The following is a 19,970-nucleotide window of genomic DNA, read 5'->3' as shown; positions in this document are numbered from 1 at the left end:
TGTCAGGTATTGTGATCCCTCCTACTTTACTCTTCTCTCTCAAAATTGCCGCAGCTGTTCGGGGTCGTTTATGATTCCATATAAATTTTTGAAGTGTTTGTTCTATGTCTGTGAAATAAGCCATTGGTACTTTAATAGGTATTGCATTGAATGTGTAAATTGCTTTGGGTAGTATGGACATTTTGATGATATTAATTCTTCCAATCCATGAACATGGTATATGTTTCCATTTGTTTGTGTCTTCCTTGATTTCTCTCCTCAGTGTTACTTAGTTTTCTGAAAACAGGTCTTTTACCTCTTTGGTTAGGTTTATTCCTAGGTATTTTATTTTTCTTTTTGAAATTTCAAATGGGATTTTTTTTCTTGATTTCTGCTTCTGCTGTTTCATTGTTGGTGTACAGAAATGCCTTTGATTTCTGGATATTGACTTTGTATCCCGCTGTTTTGCCAAATTCATTTATTAGGTCAAGCAGTTTTTTGGTGGAGTCTATAGGATTTTCTGTGTACACTATCATGTCATCTGCAAACAGTGACAGTTTTGTTTCCTCCTTTCCGATTTGGATGCCTTTTATTTCTTTTTCTTGTCTGATCGCTGTGGCTAAAACTTCCAGTACTGTATTGAATAGAAGTGGTGAAAGTGGACAGCCTTGTCTTGTTCGTGATCTTAGTGGAAAAGATTTTAATTTTTGCCCATTGAGTATGATGTAGGCTGTAGGTCTCTCATATATGGCCTTTATTATGCTGAGGAATGCTCCCTCTATTCCCACTTTGCTGAGGGTTTTTATCATAAATGGGTGCTGTACCTTATCAAATGCTTTTTCTGCGTCTATTGATATGATCATGTGGTTTTTATCTTTGCTTTTGTTTATGTGATGTATTACATGTACTGATTTGCGAATATTGTACCATCCTTGCATCCCTGGAATGAATCCCACTTGGTCATGGTGTATGATCTTTTAAATGTACTGTTGGATGCAGTTTGCCAGTATTTTGTTGAGGATTTCAGCGTCCATGTTCATCAGCGATATTGGCCTGAAGTTTTCTTTCTTTGTTGTGTCCTTATCTGGTTTTGGAATTAGGATGATGTTGGCCTCATAAAAAGAGTTTGGGAGTCTTCTATTTTTTTCTGCAATTTTTTGAAATAGTGTGTCAAGGATAGGGGTTAGCTCTTCCTTAAATGCTTTGTAGAATTCTCCTGTGAAACCATCTGGTCCAGGGCTTTTGTGTGTTGGGAGTTTTTTTATTACTGCTTCAATTTCTTTTGCTGTTATTGGTCTGTTCAGGCTTTCTGCTTTTTCATTGAGTTTTGGAAGATTATATTTTTCTAGAAATTTGTCCACTTCACCTAGGTTGTCAAATTTCTTGGCATACAGTTCTTAGTAGTAATTTCTTAGAATCCTTTGTATTTCTGTGGTATCTGTTGTAATCTCTCCTCTTTCATTTCTGATTGTGCTTATTTGGATTTTCTCTCTTTTTTTCTTGATGAGTCTGCTTAAAGGCTTGTTGATTTTGTTTATCCTTTCAAAGAACCAGCTCTTGGATTCATTGATCCTTAGAATTGTGCTTTTAGTCTCTATGTCATTTGATTCTGCTCTGACCTTGGTTATTTCCTTCCTTCTGCTTGCTCTGGGCTGTCTTTGTTGTTGTTCCTCGAGTTCTTGTAGACGTAGCATTACGTTGTTTGTTTGGAATGTTTCTAACTTTTTTAGGTGGGCCTGTATCACTATGAACTTCCCTCTCAGGGATGCTTTGGCTGTGTCCCATAACTTTTGGGTTGTTGTGAGTTTGTTTTCATTTGTTTCCAGAAACCTTTTGATTTCTTCCCTAATATCATTCTTGACCCATTCATTGTTTAATAGCATACTATTTAATCTCCATGAATTTGAGTGTTTTGGGTTTTTTTCCTTGGGGTTGGTTTCTAGCTTCAGTCCCTTGTGATCCGAGAAAATGCTTGGTATGATTTCAACTTTTTTGAAATTGTTGAGGCTTGTTTTGTGTCCTATCATGTGGTCTGTTCCATGTACATTTGAAAAGAATGTGTATTTAGCTTCTTTGGGATGGAGGGCTCTATATATATCAGTTAAGCCCATTTCATCTAGGGTATTGTTCAATGCCACAATATCTTTGTTGATGTTTTGTTTGGAAGATCTGTCCATTTTTGACAGTGGGGTGTTAAAATCCCCCACAATAATTGTGTTGCTGTCAATATCTTTTTTGAAGCCCTCTAAGATTTTCTTTATGTATTTGGTTGCTCCTATGTTGGGTGCATATATTTTTACAATATTTATGTCTTCTTGGTGGATTCTTCCCTTGAGTATTATGAAATGACCTTCTTGGTCTCTCTTTATGGCCTTTTTTGGAAGTCTGTTTTGTCAGATATGAGTATTGCTACCCCAGCTTTTTTTTTCCTGTCCATTTGCTTGGAAAATTTGTTTCCAGCCCTTCACTTTCAGCCTGTGCAGATCTTTTATCCTGAGGTGGGTCTCTTGTAGGCAGCATATGTGTGGGTCATGGTTTCTTATCCAATCAGCTACTCCTTGTCTTTTGATTGGAGCATTTAATCCATTTATGTTTAAGGTTATTATTGATAGGTACTTATTCATTGCCTTTTATGTACGTGTGTTCCTCCCTCCCTCCCTCTCTCTCTCTCTCTCTCCCTTTCTTTCCTTAAAGCAGTCCCTTTAGCATCTGTTGCAGAGATGGTTTGGTGGAGGTGTATTCTTTTACACTTCTTTTGTCTGAGAAGCTTCTTATTTGGCCTTCTATCTTGATTGAGAGCCTTGCTGGGTAGAGTAGCCTTGGTTGCAGACCTCTGGTTCTCATTACTTGGAATATTTCTTGCCATTCTCTTCTGGCTTGGAGTGTTTCCATTGAGAAGTCAGCTGTTAGCCTTATTGGGGCTCCCTTGTATGTTACTTCCTGGTTTTCCCTTGCTGCCTTTAATATTCTCTCTTTGTCTTGCAATTTTGCCATTTTAATTATGATGTGTCTTGAGGTTGGCCTCTTTGGGTTTCTCTTGATTGGGACTCTCTGGGTCTCCTGGATTTGTGTGACTTTTTCTCTCATCAAATTAGGGAAGTTTTCCATCATTACTTTTTCAAATAGGTTTTCGATCCCTTGCTCTTTTTCTTCTCCTTCTGGTATCCCTATTATACGGATATTATTACCTTTCATATTGTCTTGCATTTCTCTTAATCCCTCTTCATTCTTTCTGAGCCTCTTTTCCTTTTCTTGCTCTTTCTGGGTGTTTTCCTCTACTTTGTCCTCTAGCTCGCTGATCCAATCTGTTTCATCAATCCTGCTTTTCATTCCTTCTACTGTGGTTCTTTAATTCAGAAATTGTATTCTTTATTTCCTCTTGGCCCTTGTTGATAGTTTGTATTTCCTTTTTCATGCTGATGTAGTTTTCAGTGAGTTCATTGTTGCTTCCCTGTAGTTTCTGGTAGCTCATTGTGAGCTCATTGAGCTTCCTGACAATCATTGCTTTGAACTCAATATCTGATAGTTGAATTGCCTCTATTTCATTTAGCATTCTTTCTGAGGCTTACTCCTTTCCTTTCATTTGGGGACTGTTTCATTGTCCTCCCATTGTTTGTGGGACTCTTCTTGTTAGCCTCAGCTTCTTATATTGATCTGTTCTGGCTCCCTTGGTTTGTGGTGTGAACTTCTTTAGTAGAATAGCAGTGAGTTTCAGTGGTGCCCTTTCCTTGATCTCCCAAGCTCACTGGTGTTGGCCTGCCATTTGTTGTTGGGTTTTTCTTTGGTGGTTCCTTCCCACCAGCTGGTTAAATGAGGGTCACTCTGTCCACCACCTCCTATATTTTGTTGTGCTGGTGAGGGCAGGTTGTGTTGAAGCTGGTTCTTCCATATGTATAAGGTTTAAAGAATTCTCTCTTGCTCTTGTTCAGTTGTTTGTATTGGGTACTGTCTCTACTGTTTAGTTGTATTTCCAGATAGGCCCTGGATTGAGGTTTGTATGGTTAACACTCCTTCCTTCACCTTCTTCTGTTGTTATCTGTTAGTGGTTCCTTTGTTGTTGGGTTTCCTCTTCCAGTGTGTATCCTGGTGTTCACTGCCTCCACCTATTCTTTTTTGTAATCAGTTGGAGGTGGAAGGCAAAATGGTTTAAGACAGCAACAGAGTATTCTATGATATTTACAGTAGCAGCAAGTAGGGAAGAGATAGGAGATCCTTTGACTATGTATAGTGTTAACTGTGATCTTCCACCCAGCTAGCTTAGTTTTAGAAAGGATGGAAAGAAGATAAGACTCTTGTTGGGGAAGGAAGGATTGTGAGTTGGATCTATAAAGCAGGGAGGTTGTGGGAGGTCCGATTCTGAGGTTAGGTGAGAGTAAAGGTTAGTAAATAGGTGTAGTGTGTGAGAGAATAAACTTAACCACTACAGTAGAATAGGGCAAAAGAAACATCATTGTGTGGTTGCCTCTCATGTGGCCCCCACTGGGGACCTGGCCCTCAACCCAGGCATGTGCCCTGACTGGGAATTGAACTGGTGACCCTTTTGTTCGAAGCCCATGCTCTAACCACTGAGCCACACCAGCCAGGGCCCCATATAAAATTTTTTAAATATTCTAATTCTGTGATAATCATCATTCAAATCTTGAAATGAATTGTGTCGAATCTATAGATTGCTTTGGATAGTATCAATATTTTATTTTATCTTATTTATTTTTAATTTACTCTTTAAAATAGATTTTATTTACTTATTTGAGAGGGGTGGAAGGGAGAAAAAGAAGATGAGAACCATTGATGTGTGTGAAAAACATTCATCAGTTGGCTCCCCTTCGCATCTTGACCAGGGACTAAACCTGCAACCCAACCACGTCCCCCAACCCAGAATCCTTCACTTTGCCGTAGGGCCCGCAACTGAGCCACACAGTCAAGGTTGTTTTTTATTTATCAATGAGCTTAAATTCTCATGGGGTACAGCATTACATAGATTCTGTGTCCAATGGCCTTAGCAGGAAGGTTACTTCAAATTTAGCATGAACTGTGCCACTGTTTCCATGAGCACAAGTTACCTTTCCCCAGATTACTCTGGTTTTGTTTGGTTTACCACCAGGAGTCACTGTGTTGTTCTTTGCTTTGGACACATAAGTACATCTCTTGTCTAGATGGAATCCAGTTTCATCTGGAGCTTAAATACCCTCAATTTTAAGAAGAGTTGTGTGCTCCCTCTGGCTCCAGAGACCCCAATTATAGCCCGCAAAAATGGCCTTGGACCACAGCCTTCTATTCTCTTCTAAGAATTTTCTTCACTATTTTCATCTTTCTTTTTTTCTTCTTTTTCTTAAAGCAAGTCCTTTAACATTTGTTGTTAAGTGGTTTGGAGTTAACAAACTCCTTTAGCTTTTTGTCTGGGAAATTCCTTATTTTTCCTTCAGTTTTAAATGATAGCCTTGCTGGGTAAAGTAGCCTTGGTTGTAGGTCATTGCTTTTCATCACCTTGAATATTTCACACCACTACCATCTAGCCTGAAATGTTTCTGTTGAAAAATCAGATGACAGTCTAATTTATGCTTCCTTGCATGCAACTACCTGCTTTTCTCTTACAGCTTTTAGGATTCTCTCCTTGTCTTTACGTCTTGTCATTTTAATTATGATGTGCCTTGTGTAGGCCTTTTTGGATCCAACTTGTTTGGGTCTCTGAACTTCCTGGACTTGTCTTTTTCCTTTGCCAGATTAGGAAAGTTTTTGCTCATTATTTCTTCAAATAGGTTCTTGATTCCTTGCTCACTCTCTACTCCTTCAGGTATTTCCATGATGTGGATATTGCTATGCTTCATTTTATCCAAAATGTTTCTGAAATTCTCATTTTTTTTTAATTCTTTTTATTTTTGCACCTCTGTCGGGGTGCTTTTTTCTTTTTACTTCATCTTCCAAATCACTGATTCAACCCTCTGCTTCATCTAACCTATTGTTTATTCCTTCCAGTGTATTATTTATTTTACATGTTGCATTCTTTATGTTGCATCTGAAATGGTTCTTTTTTATGGTTTCTGATTGGTCCTTTTTTAAAGTTTCTATGTCTTTTTTTCATGCTGTTGAGTGTCCTTATAATCGTTACTCTAAACTCCCTATCTGATAAATTGCTTGCCTCCATTTCATCTATTTGTTCTTCTGGAGAATTCTCTTGTTCTTTCATTTGGGGTCTGTTTCTTTGTCTTCTCATTTTGGGTGCTGCTTTGTTTTTTCTACCTTAGATGTTAATCTAATCAGTGATACAGTCTTAAAGTGTAATCAGCAGCCTGGATTAAGCACCACAGGGTGGGGCAGAGTAATTCCCATGGGGGGAGCTATTGCTTCCCATCAGGATGATGCTACTTGGGGAAAGAAGGGAAGTGCTCTGCCTGAGAACAATGGCTTCTAGGGTATGGGGAATGACTCAGCCAGGGATTCTTGTGGCTGTTCTGTCAGTGCTCTTTTCAGGACCACCAACTCCAGACTCTCCTCAACCAACTCTAGTCCACTCTGTCCTCCATCTGCCAGAGCCCAGGGTCTAAGTGGCTACAAATGAAATTTTGTGTGTTTGCTCTTTAAAAGGCTCTCTGCATCTCCAGCCATCTCTCTTTGGCAGACAGAAGCTACACTGTTCTTCATAGCAGGATATTATCTGGGTTCCTTTCTGGCTCTGGTGCTGTAGGCTCGGGAGCCCAGCTTGGGGGTTAGACCCTGTACTCGTAAGGGGAATCCCACTGAAATATCCCTCTGGAACTTTAGCTACCATGTGTGGGAACCCAGTCAGCCCTCTTGTACCTCTTCTACACTGTGGTGATGTGTTGAACATGGTGTTTAACATGGTGAGGCTCTGTGTTGAAATTGTCTAAAATAATTTATCATGTTTTCTGTTAGATCAACTATTCCTATTTAAATTACCATCTAGGGAGAGGTCTATAGGTCTGGCCTATATAATGAGAAATATAACCTCTTTGAATTTAAAAGTTCATAAAATAAACAGGATTATTCATATGTATAAAGGATTTTCTACTCCTAAGATATATCTTCCTAAAAGACTAAAATTAATACCACATGGAACAGAAAAGGATCACAAAAATATATTTGTTATCTGAAAATAGTCTTTGTGCATTCGCATCTATCAGTGTCAGAGAGATAAAGCTGTATAGCAAGATATCACAGCCCTGGAATATTAAAAAGTAAATATGAAGGTACTGGACTTGGGGACATGGGCCTGGGGACATGGGCCTGAAAAGACACATCTCTTTGTTCACTTTTCAGTGTAGCCTAAGTGATCATATAAGCTAGGTATCAGCAAACTATGGTCTGCCAGTCAAATCCAGCCCAAGAATGCTTTTTTCATAGTTTTAAATCGTTGAAAAATTTTCAGAGAATGGTATTAGATGATAACTAAAAATATGATATTAAATTTAAATTTCAGTGCCCATAAATGAAATTTATTGAAACACAGCCAAACTCAGTTGTTTACATACCGTTTATGACTCATTTTGCTCCACAGTGTCAGAGTCAAATAGTTGCAAGAAACCACATGGCTCATAAATCCTGAAATACTTGCTATCTGGCTTATTATTGGAAAAGTTTGCAGACCCCTGGTCAAAACAGTGATAATTTATTTCATTCGTCTTTTTATGTCCCTTTAGCAGCTTTCCATTGCCTTTGAGATAAATTCCAGCTCCTTAATATATCATCTAAGGCCTTTCCAGTCTCAGCTCTCTGGTTTCCAGCTATATCATCCTTCTTTAAGTTCTGGGAAATATCCTGTATCCTTCTTATGTTAAGGAGTTAAGGGTTATTCTTACTCTAAATCAGCTAGGAGTAATGGGAAATACATAAAATTTGGGTTAGAAGTTCCCTTCAAAGTCAGCAACTTTGGAGTTTTTTTAATGTAAAAGATGATAATAATAATGTACCTACTCATAAGGTTGTTTTGGAGTCTCAGTGGGATAATGTATTTATTGAAAGTACTTTTTAAGTTAGGAAGTACTGTACAGATATCATGTGCTATTACTCGTAAGACAGGGCAACTGATATTATTACATGGCTATTGCATGAATAATGAAAACCTGAAAAAGAGCATGGGTTACACAAATGTAAAGGAATGGATATTTTGTAAGTGAAATAAGTATGATTCAGCAAGCCCTTAGATGAAAATAAAATATTTTGATTATAAACATATATACTATAATAAAAAGAAAACAGTGCCATGAAGTGTAAAGAACAAAGTAAAAACCACTTGAAATCTTCCTATCCAGAAATTAACATCCTTTAAAATTTCTCCCTATGTGAATATAAACATACACCATACTTTTTAATTTTAACTTGATTTTTTATTCAATAGTGTGACATCATAGACAGTTTCCCATATCAAAAAACTGCAGGTCTATATCATTAATTTAATCTTTACATCGTATTCATTCTATGGGTTGTACTGGAATTAAAAACAGAAATATAGACCAATGGAACAGTATAGAGAGCCCAGAAATAAATTTGTGCATATATAGTCAACTATTCTTTGACAAGGGCATCAATAACACACAGTTGGGAGAGGACAGTCTCTAAAATAAGTGGTGGGAAAATTGGATATACACATGCAAAAGAGTGAAATTAGACCCATGTCTTATATCACTCACAAAAATTAACCCCAAATGGATTAAAGACTTAAATGTAAGACCTGAAACCATAAAACTCCTGGAGGGAAACACTGAAAAATAGCTCCCTCACTTTGGTATTAGCAATGATGTTTGCCTAAAACACCAAAAGCATAGGCAGCAAAAGCTAAAATAAGTGGGACTTTTGCACAGCAAAGGAAACAACTGATAAGATGCAGAGACAATATATGGAATGGGAGAAAATATCTGCAAATCAACATGTCCATGAAAAGGTGCTCCACATCACTAATCATCAGGGAAATGAAAATCAAACCACAATGAGATACCACCTCACAACTGTTGTGAGAATTTTATTTAAAAAGACAAGAGGTTACAAATGTTAGCAAGGATGTGAAAAAAGGGAACCTCTGTACACTGTTAGTGGACATATAAATTGGTATGGCCATTATGGAAGACAGTATGGAGGTTACTAAAAAAATTAAAAATAGAACTACCATGTGATCTAGCAATCCCACTTCTCAGTATATATCTGAAGGAAGTGAAATCAGTATCTCAAAGGGATAGCTTAATTCCTATGTCCAATGAAGCATATTCACAATAACTAAGACATGGAAACAACCAAAGTGTCTGTTGACAGATGAATGAATAAAGAATATGTGATACGCATACACAAACACAATGGAATATTACTCAGCCATAAAAATGGAGGAAGTATTGCTATTTGCTACAATATGAATGAACCTGGAGGGCATTGTGCTAAGTGAAATAAGCCAGATACAGAAAGACAAATGCTGTATGGTATCAGTTATATTTGTAATCTTAAAAAGGAAAAAGCTAATATAGTAATAGAGTAAAATGGTGGCTGACACGGTGGTTAATGCTCTTTATGTCCTGTTTTTTAAAATCTTCTACCCCGAAGATGGAGGAATAGGTGGTCGCACCGTACCTCCTCGTACAACCAAGATTAGAAAACCAATAATTTACAACAAAAATTTACTATCAGAATAACACCCAGATCCGGCAGAGGATTTATCTGAATGGAAGTCGGGCAGCCAAGAAGTTGAAGTAGACGCGTTCATCCGGACTGGTAGGAGAAGACCAGTTGGGCGGGCGCGGGGCTGGCTCGGGTAGGCGGTGCGCGGAGGTCGGGGGAAGGTTTGGCGCGAAATCGGCGCAAAAGCCATCGGGCGCGCAAGAAGGCAGCGGTGATCACTGAGTACGCAAGCTGCGGCTGGCAGACCCAGAGGGGGCAGCGATTGTGGACCAGGGCAGAACTCACGGCCCAGAGGCCCAGACAAGGGTCTGAGTCCAGGGGAACAGAACTACCGCAATTGTTTTCTCCCGCCCGCTCCCGCTCCCGCCCCGCCCCCACATATAACGTCACAATCTAGCGACTGGGGTGCCCTGCCCCGGTGAGCACCTAAGGCTCTGCCCCCCACCGTAACAAGAGCAACCAGACCGGGGGGAAAAAAAAAAAGGAGAGACAGGGGGGAAAAAAAAACCATGTTTTCAACAGAGCAAATCAGTCCCCCAGGACTCATCCTTTTGAGCGACCAAGAATTAGCCAATCTGTCAGATGCGCAGTTCAAAACACTGGTGATCAGAAAGCTCACGGAACTGGTGGATTTTGGACAAAATTTAGATGAAAGAATGCAGAGTACCATAAAACAAATGCAGGAAGACACGCGGAGGGGAGCCAATAGTGAAAGGAAGGAATATGAGTCTCAAAACAATACAGTGGACCAGAAGGAAGATAGAATCAACCAAGCAGGAAAGCATGATGAAATAAGAATTCAAAAAATTGAGGAAAAGATTAAGAGCATCCAAGACACCTTTAAACGTTCCAATATCCGAATTATAGGGGTACCAGAATCGGAAGGGGAAAAGCAACAGATTGAGCACATATTTGAACAAATAATAAAGGAGAACTTCCCCAATCTGGCAAAGGGAACAGTCTTCCAAGAAATCCAAGAAGCTCAGAGAGCCCCAAAGAAGTTGGACCCAAGAAGAAACACACCAAGGCACATCATAATTACATTAGCCAAGGTAAAAACGAAGGAGAGAATCCTAGAAGCAGCAAGAGGTAAGGGGACAGTAACCTACAAAGGAGTTCCCATCAGACTGTCAGCTGGTTTCTCCAAAGAGACCTTACAGGCAAGAAGGGGCTGGAAAGAAATATTCCAAGTCATGAAAGACAAGGACCTACATCCCAGATTGCTCTATCCAGCAAAGCTCTCATTTAGAATGGAAGGGCAGATAAAGTGCTTCTCAGATAAGGTCAAGTTAAAGGAGTTCATCATCACCAAGCCCTTATTTTATGAAATGCTAAAGGGACTTATCTAAGAAAAGAAGATAGAGAAAAGACATGTATAGTAAAAGGACAGCAAACTCACAAATATCAACAACCACACCTAAAGCAAAACCAAAAGAAACTAAGTAAACAATTAGAACAGGAACAGAACCACAGAAATGGAGGGCACATGGAGGGTTAGCAGGAGGGTGGGAGGAGGAGAGAGGGGGAAAAGGTATAGAGAATAAGTAGCATAGAATGTAGGTTGAAAATAGATAGGGGGAGGGCAAGAATAGTACGGGAAATGTAGAAACTAAAGAACTCATAAATATGACACATGGACATGAACTAAAGGGGGAAATGTGGGTGGGAGAGGGGATACAGGGTGGAGGGGAGAGAAGGGGGGAAATGGGACAACTGTAATAGCATAATCAATAAAATATATTAAAAAAAAATCTTCTACCCCAAGTTCTTGAAAATAGTCTCCTTTTTTATTATCTGGAAGTTGTCTTATTTTAATGTTAACATTGAAGCCTACAACTCACCTTTATTGATTTTTGAAGGTATGGCTCAAAATGAATTTCTATCATATATACAGGGTGGAGCAAATGTAGGTTTACAGTTGTGAGTACAGGAAACAGAGTTTATTCTTATATTATTTGTTAATTATTATATTATTTTCCAACTGTAAATCCACTTTTTTTTAACTTGTACATGCAGATGATCTATGAACATACGTTGACAAGACTGTCCTTTGCTTACTACTTTGTAGGACCACCTTTGTCATAAATCAGGTGCCCATATATGCACATGCGTATGTCTACTATTAGACTCTGTATCCTTGCACCAGTATCAAAATGTCTTAACTACTGTACTTTATAAATATATCCAGTATTATATGCAAACTTTGTTTAAAGGTGTTCTTATTCCAACTTCTTGTGATAGGTGCTTAAATCATGAAATTTTCGGTCCTTTTTTTTAAATTTAGTTTATTAGGGTGACATTGGTTAACAAAATTATATACATTTCAGGTGCACAATTCTACAACACATCATCAGTACACCATATTGTCTGTGCATCACCCCTAAGTCAAGTCTCTTTCTATCACCATTTATCTCCCCCATGCCCTCCTCCACCCCTTACCCTCTGGCAACCAAAACACTGTTGTCCGTGTCCATCGGCCTTTATTTTCCAACATATGCATTCAAGGGTATAATTTCCACTCATGCATACCTTTGACTGTGTTCTGACATTTTTTATGTTTTTAAAAATACATTTTATATGTTTTTATTATTATTGAGCTCAAACTACTTCTAACACTTCTGTTGTGAAATCTGTGACCATGGTTTCTTAAAAATACATTTCCTAATTACAATGAACATTTTCTGGGGACACACACATACACCTTAACTTGTTCTGTATTATAGTAACCATTTGAAGTGTGTTGAAACTTCCTTTATGGCTTGTGATATGGTCAATGGTAAAATTTCAATGTGCATTAAAAAGAATGTATACTCTGCAGTTTACAGTTGTCAGGAGCAGTGTTCTATATCAAGTCAAGTTTGTTAGTCACACAGTTCAGTTCTTCTGTATCTTCACTGACACTGGTGTATTGTGATTGTGGACCTATCTTTTGTCTTTTTTGTTGTTTTATTTGTTTTTATAGCTGTTTAATTAGGTACGTGCCAATTTAGAACTGTTATATTTTTTTGGTATATGGAGTCTTTATCGTTATGAAACATTCTTCTATTTTCTAGCAATGCGCTTGCCTTAAAACCTACTTCACTTTAAACTTTGAAAGTGTACCTACACTGCCCTGACCAGCCTGACTCAGTTGGTTGGGCCTCATCCTGCAAAGCAAAAGTTTGCTAGTTCATTTCCCAGTCAGTGCATGTACAAGAGGCAACCAATGGATGCCTCTTCTTTTCTCTCTCCCTTCCCCTCTAATAAATAAATATTTTAAAAATAAAATAAACCACACCTACACCAACTTTATTTTAGTTTGCATATGTTTCATATCTCCTTCATATATGATATGTCCATGTTTCCTTATAATTAAGTTGTATCCCTTAAGCAATATAGAGTTGGGTATTTTTAATCAACTCTCACAATTTTTGTTTTTTAATTGGATTATTTAATTAAAGTATAGCATAAGTGATAGTACAATTGTGTTTGTCCTAACCTCTTTTCTATAAATACCACCTGTTCTGTCCTTTTATCTAACCATCCTTGTCCTTTTCTGTATCGATTATATTATTCTATTTTACCTCTTACTAGCTTTTTAGTTACATCTTTTACTATAATTTTTTAAATTTAACACACAGATTTTATTCACATTCCACTCATAGTCTTACTTATCCTCTTTAGTAAGAATTTTTCAGGTAGAGGATCCAATCCAAGATCACCTGTTGTACTTCAGTTGTCATGTCTCTTTAGCCTTTAAGTGAGTCTTAACCTTTCTTTGTCCTTTCACCTTTGACATTTTCAAGAGCTAGGGCCAGTTATTTTGTAGTATGTTTCTCTATTTGGGTTCCTCTGATACGTCATCAGATTCAGGTTGTGCATATGTGGCAGGAATGCCTCAGAAGTAACACTGTGTTCTTCTCATTGATCCTATCAAATGGCAGATGATTTTGACTTGTTCCCATATTGGTGATATTAACTTCAATCACAAAGTCCTGGACATGTCCCCAAGCCTCTCTACTATAAAGTTACTGTTTTCCCCTTTGTAATAAATAACTAACCTGTGTAGAGATTATTTGAACTTAGGTGAATATTCTGTTCCTCATAAGACATTAATAGCTCTTGACTGAATCAAATTACTATGACAATGGCCAGAGAGTGATTTTTAAATTCTGTCATTCCTTCTGCATTTATTAGTTAACTAACATTTTACTGTAATGGTCTTTCCTTCTTCCATATTTATTTACCTCTGTCAATATGGATCCATGGGTTCTGATTTTATTCAATGGGTTATCATCCATTAATGATGTTCAGATTGTCCAATATTTGGCTGTGGGAGCTCCTTCAGCTGGCTTCCATGCCTTTCATTCCTTGAGCACATTCTTATTTCTGGCACAAGATGGTCCAGGCTTTCCCTGATCAACATGGCTCATTTGGTTGGGCATTGTTCCACAGGGCAAGGTGTTGTCAGTGGATTCCTGGTTGGGAACCCACATGCCTGGCTTGTGGGTTCAGTTCCCAGTTGGGGCATGAGCAAGGGGAAACCAATTGATATTTCTTTCCTTCCCCTTCTCCCTCCCTTCCCCTCTCTCTAAAATAAATAAGCCCTGACTGGTATGGCTTAGTTGGTTGGATGTTGTTGCACAAAGTGAAAGGTCACTGGTTCAATTACCCACCAGGGCACATGTCTAGGTTGTGGTTTGGTCCCTGGTAGGGGTGTGTATGAGAGGCAACTGATTGATGTTTCTCGCTCACATTAATGTTTCTCTCCCCCTCTTTCTCCCTTCCTTCTCCTCTCTCTAAAAATAAATTAATTAAAATAAGTAAATAAAATATTTTTTTAAAAAGATGCTTGGTCCAGGCTTACTTTCCCAACCCCATCCCTGGACTCATTTTGCTAAGGACCCCTGGTTCTTTTTAGTGGGGAGTGATATCCAAACTTGAGATCTGGAATCTAGGTGTGCTCATCGCCCCTGAGGTGTTTTTCACTCGTGTCCTTTCAGTGGATAGACTGGGGAAAATAGCCATTTCACATTATTGTTGTCTTTCAACATTTTATATTTGTAGCTCAGCTCCTATCTTTCACTGTAAGAAGTCTGGCTCCCCCCAGAATCAGTATATTTACTCCTTTGCTCAATTCTACAATATACAAAAACTTGTTCCAGAATCATTGCAACCATACTACTATTAACAATGAACCGACTAACCTATTAAATTGAATTTAAGGTTCTTTTGCAATTGTTTTGGTCCTTTTATCTTCAGACTGAGGGAAGTAAAAGTACTATAGCAAAAAGTTACTTGGATTTTTTTCCCACTTTTTTTAAAATATGGTTGTTATCGTTTGGTATATAGTTAAGTTTGTTTCTGTTTGCTGCTTCCAACTTTGGAGTTTAAAAAGAAATCCTTGACAATGTAACTTTTAAAAATATGGTATGTCTTTGTGTGGGCCTCTTTAGATTCATCCTGGTAGGGACTCTCTCTGTTTCCTGAACCTGGATGTCTGTTTCTTTCACCAGGCTGGGGAAATTTTCAGCCATTATTTCTTTAAATAGGTTTTCTGCCCCTTTCTCTCTGTCCTCTCCTTCTAAGACACCCATGGTGAAAATGTTGATATGTTTGATTGATGTTGTTCCAGAGGTCCCTGAAATTATCCTCATCTTTATAATTCTGTTTTTTCTTTTCTCTGTTCTGATTGAGTGCTTTCCACTATCTTGTCTTCCAAATTTCTGATTGGATTCATTGCTCCATCTAATCTGCTGTTGATTCCATCTAATATACCTTTCATTTCAGTTAATGTATTCTTCATTTCTGACTGGTTTGTTTTTTATGTTTTCTATCTCCTTTTTAATGTTTGTTATCTCTTTGTTGAAGCTCTCCCTGAGATCTTTGAGCATTCTTATTCCCATTGTTGAACTCTTTACTGACAGATTGCTTGTCTCTGTTTCATTTAGTTCTTTTTCTGTTGTTTTTTTCCTGGTATTTCATTTAGGACATATTTCTATCTCCTCACTTTGGCTGTTTCTCTGTGTTTGTTTCTATGAATTAGGCAAAACTGCAACCTCTTCTGGCCTTGAAGGAGTGAAGGAGTGACCTTGAATAGAAGCTACCTCTTTGTAAGATTGCATGTGCCAAGTGTCTTTGGCAGGCCAGCTAGAGCTGGAGCATGGGTGGTCCACAAGGAGTGGGAGCAGCAAGCTTTACCAGGGCCTGGAGCTGTATCTGCAGTGGGTCAGGTCAAGGGAAGGCCTGGGAACAAGCCACACTGGGACTGCCTTGGCAGGCCAATTGGAGTTATAGCTGGATTGGGTTCAGGCCTTGGGTAGTCCCCAGGGCAAGCCACACCTAGACCTGGAGGTGAAGCTAGAAAAAGGAGCAAGCTTTAGGAATTTCCAGAGGTAAGATTCTGGTGTTGTAGCTGAAGCCAGTATGGTCTACAGGAAGTCCCGGGGACAAGCCACACCTGGGCAGGAGTTGTAATTGGGTTGGGGGACAGGGGGTCAAGTCCCACAGCTGGAAGCTGGAAGCTGGAGCTAGAGCAGGCTGCAGGCAGACCTATTTCTATGTGGTCTCTCTATTGTGCAGAAGCTGTTCAGTTTAGCCTCAGTTCTTCTTCGGGGAGAATTGTTCTGTCTGTAGGTGTAAATTCAATGTGTTTCTGGAAGTAGGTGATTTTAGGGTCTTCCTGTGCCATCATCTTAGAACAGAAACCTCCTATAATTGTTTTCTGTTGGCTAATGTCCTTTTGGTGGGTCATTATGTTGTTGTGGTGGTGGTGGTTGGTTGAGGTCCTTTGGTCTTATTTCTTTGCTCTTTTAAAGTGTGTGTGTGGATGTATGAAGTATATTTGGCATACAGTATTATATTTTTGTTATAGTATTTTCAGGTATACATAGTTACTTGACATTTTTATGCCTTACAATATGATCAGCCCACTAATTCTAGTAGTCATCTGTTACATGCAAACTGACCACAGTATTATTGACTATATTCCCCTTCACCCTTTCCACCCATCTCCCTCTCACCCTCCCTCTGGCAACCATCCCTTTGATCTCTGTTTCCATGAGTCTGTTTTCATTTTGCTCATTTTTTAAATTGAATGTTGGATGTAACATTTAAAAAGGGGGATAATTTCAGGCTGTATGTGATGTTATTTTACCTCCAGAAAGAATTTACTTTTGCTCTGGCAGAGAGTTAGGGCAAGAGTTAAATAACACCATTCTAGGACTGAGTTTATTTGAACCTGAGTTTCAGCCCGAGAGCTGGTTTCCACCTGATACTTATAACAAGACTGTAGCCCCTCAGAAATCCCAGTCGAAAGCCCTGCCTCTTCTGTAGCCCCCGAATTTTAGTTTTGTACCCTCAGCCCAATGACTCACCTAAAACTCCGTGTAGTTTCTCAACTGCTCAAACACCACTTTCTGCTAAGTTTCTCAGCTTCTTGGCCACCAATTACAAATTGGCAAGTACTTTGAACAGCAAAAGCAGCACCAAATGTCAGGCTTCCCTCTCTGGGCTTTGCTTATGTCTAGGATCTTGGTCCTTCAAATACTTACTGTAGATCTCTAATTCTTTAAATTCTTTCAACAGAATTTAAAAAATTATTTTACCCAGCTGTTCTAGTTGCTCTCAGCAGCAAGAGTATTTGTCTCATATATCCTTATCTAGATAACTAGAATCAGAAGTTCTGCAGTATATTTTTGGAAGGTGAGTGAAGTGTTAAACACGATATTAGTTGCCTTCCAATTCTGGATAACTCCTTGCAGTATGGTATTTATTATGTTTGAACTATTAACCACTGAGAGACTTAAATGCACTAATTCTACTTTTAAGCATGACCTGTCTTCAATTGTATGCCCGAAATGGATCAAGTGAAATTTTATAAAGTGTTGTATAGATTAGGGTTCATCATTTTATTATGTTAAAGGCACTAAAGAGAAAAATCTAATTTTTTCACATTTTAACTAATTTTCAAGAAAATGGATACATTTTCAACTCTTTAAGAACTGTTTTTAATCTTATAAGATTAATGCAACTCAATCTTATAATGCAACTCTTTCCCTTTGATAGAGTAGAAGATATTGGTGTTTATGCCTGTTTAAATTTATACTAGGTCTTGCTCAAGGGCATGCCCAGTGCTTTGCAATTGCTAGCAACAAAATCATTTTATAGCACAAAATTAAAAGAGTTAACTTTTCTCGAACATTGGCAAAGTGCCAAGCATTATGCCAAATGCTTTGTATAAGTTGCCTTATTTAATTTTCATAATACCTTAACTGATAGTATTATTAAACCTATTTTATAGTTGATAAAGCTGATTATAAGAAAAACTGAGCTTTTCTTCACCAATTTTTCTTCTGGTTAGGGTCACATTTTCTCCTTTTTCTTTCTTTTTTTTTTTTAAGATTTTATTTACTTCTTGGGAAGGGAGGGAGAAGGAGAGAGAGAGAGACACCAATGTGTGAGAGATACATTGTTTGGTTGCCTCCCTCATGCCCCAACTGGGGAACCAGTCCGCAACCCAGACATATGCCCAGACTGGGAATCAAACCCACAACCTTTTGGTTCACAGGCCAGCACTCAATCCACTGAGCCACACCAGCCAGGGCTCTTACTTCTCCTTATGTCTAGTATATCTTTATTGGAAGCTGGATTTTATGAATTTTGTGTTGAGTGTCAGATTTTGTTGTAGTCCTTTAAATAGTGTACAGATGGAAATATTTTTGCACTCATCTTAGCCACAGATATCCCTTCCCTTCCAAGTTGGCTCCTGAATCCTATTGGGATGACCCCAATAGTACTGATAGCTTTCTTCCCTTCTTGCATGACAAGGTACCTGCAACCTGGAATCAACCATATCTACAAGTAGTTCTGATTTCTTTTAGTACTAAATGGTCACTAAGGTTCACAGAGTGGGTGCTAGGGTACTTATTTCACTGCGTTTGTCATTGTTTTCCAGGGAAAAAGAAACCTAGAACAGGGGTAGGTGAACTTTTTTATAAAGGGCCAATAGTAAGTATTTTAGGCTTTGCAGGTTGGTGTAGTCTCTGTCACAACTGTTCAGCTCCCCCATTGTAATTTGAAACCAGACACAGGCAATATGTAAACAAAGAACTATGGCTGCATTTTAATAAAACTTTATTTACAGTCATTGGTTGTAAGTTGGATTTGGTTCACAGGCTAGTTGATGAAATGTTACTCAACATTTATGGATAATGGTTGCTGAATATTTCTACAAATATTATTCTAAATAGAAAGATTTCTTTACAATTCCTTTGTTCTTAGAAATATCCCACGAGGTATAAAACATGTACATTTTAAATAGACTTGAAATAGCTTTTTTGCATGAAGTTATACCACAAATTTGATATACTAAGTCCATTAATTCAATTTTGCTTTTGATAGTTGAAGAATGCTTTTTATTTTTATTTCATTTTATTTTATAACTACATATAATTGGTTCTAAAATCAGATCTTTAAAAATGGTATATTCAGTGAGGTCTAGCTTCAGTCTTTGCTTTCTTCATCTTTTCCTTTCCCTGCCCTTTAGGCTTCCACTTTAGGTTTATCCTTCATTTATAGAAAATATATAGAATTAAATATGCATGTATATTGATCTGTACCCCTGTGTGTGTGTATTTAAGCACCTGTTTTAGTTGTACACTAAACACATTGTTTGGCAACGGAATGTGTTTAACTCAATATATCCTGGGATCACTACATAGCGATATATAGAAAGGCCAGATGATTTTTTAAAAATTATGATAATAATACAGTTGGCCCTTGAACAATATGAGGGTTAGGGGACAACCTCCCATGTAATAAAAAAAATCTGCACATAAATTTTGACACCCCCTCCCAAATCTTAACTACAGTTGGCTCTTGGTATCTGCAAGGGTTTGACTCCAAGATCCCCTGAGGATGCCAGAATAGGTGAATGCTCAAATCCCTTATATAAAATGGCACAGAACAATGCACAGTGTTGGCCCTATACATCTGCAGGTTCCCAACCACAGACCAAAAGGACTGTTTGTAATCTGTGGTTGGTTGAATCCACGGATGTGAAACCAATAAATACAGAGACCTCACTGTATTTATTGAAAAATTATACATATTAGTGGACGAGTGCAATTTAAATCTGTGTTGTTCAACAACAAATGCTATATGCAACAATGGAATAAACATGAAAACTTAGTGAAACATGAATAATTTTCTACTAAAAATATAAATGGCTCAAAATTGAATTTGAAATAAATTAATTTAAATAGTCTAGTAGCCCCAAAGAGAAAATTTAAACAAGCCCAAAATATAACTTGAAAGGAAACCACATGTTTTATTTATGAGTTCTATGAAAACTTCAAAAATGTGTAATTTCCAAAAACTTAGTCTAACATGAA

The 19,970-nt window shown here is 38.0% G+C and overlaps 1 protein-coding gene and 1 pseudogene across 1 annotated transcript in view; one reads left to right on the top strand and one right to left on the bottom strand.

Annotated features, from left to right (window-relative positions):
• LOC114498694 (WD repeat containing planar cell polarity effector) overlaps nucleotides 1-19,970 on the top strand; it is a 295,440-nt gene that overhangs the window by 146,474 nt on the left and 128,996 nt on the right. The window lies entirely within an intron of this gene.
• LOC114500833 lies at nucleotides 4,700-5,804 on the bottom strand (annotated as a pseudogene).

This window comes from Phyllostomus discolor, chromosome 6, assembly GCF_004126475.2.
Source record: "Phyllostomus discolor isolate MPI-MPIP mPhyDis1 chromosome 6, mPhyDis1.pri.v3, whole genome shotgun sequence".
Classification (NCBI taxonomy): Eukaryota; Metazoa; Chordata; class Mammalia; order Chiroptera; family Phyllostomidae; genus Phyllostomus; species Phyllostomus discolor.
This window is presented reverse-complemented; position numbering and strand designations above follow the sequence as displayed.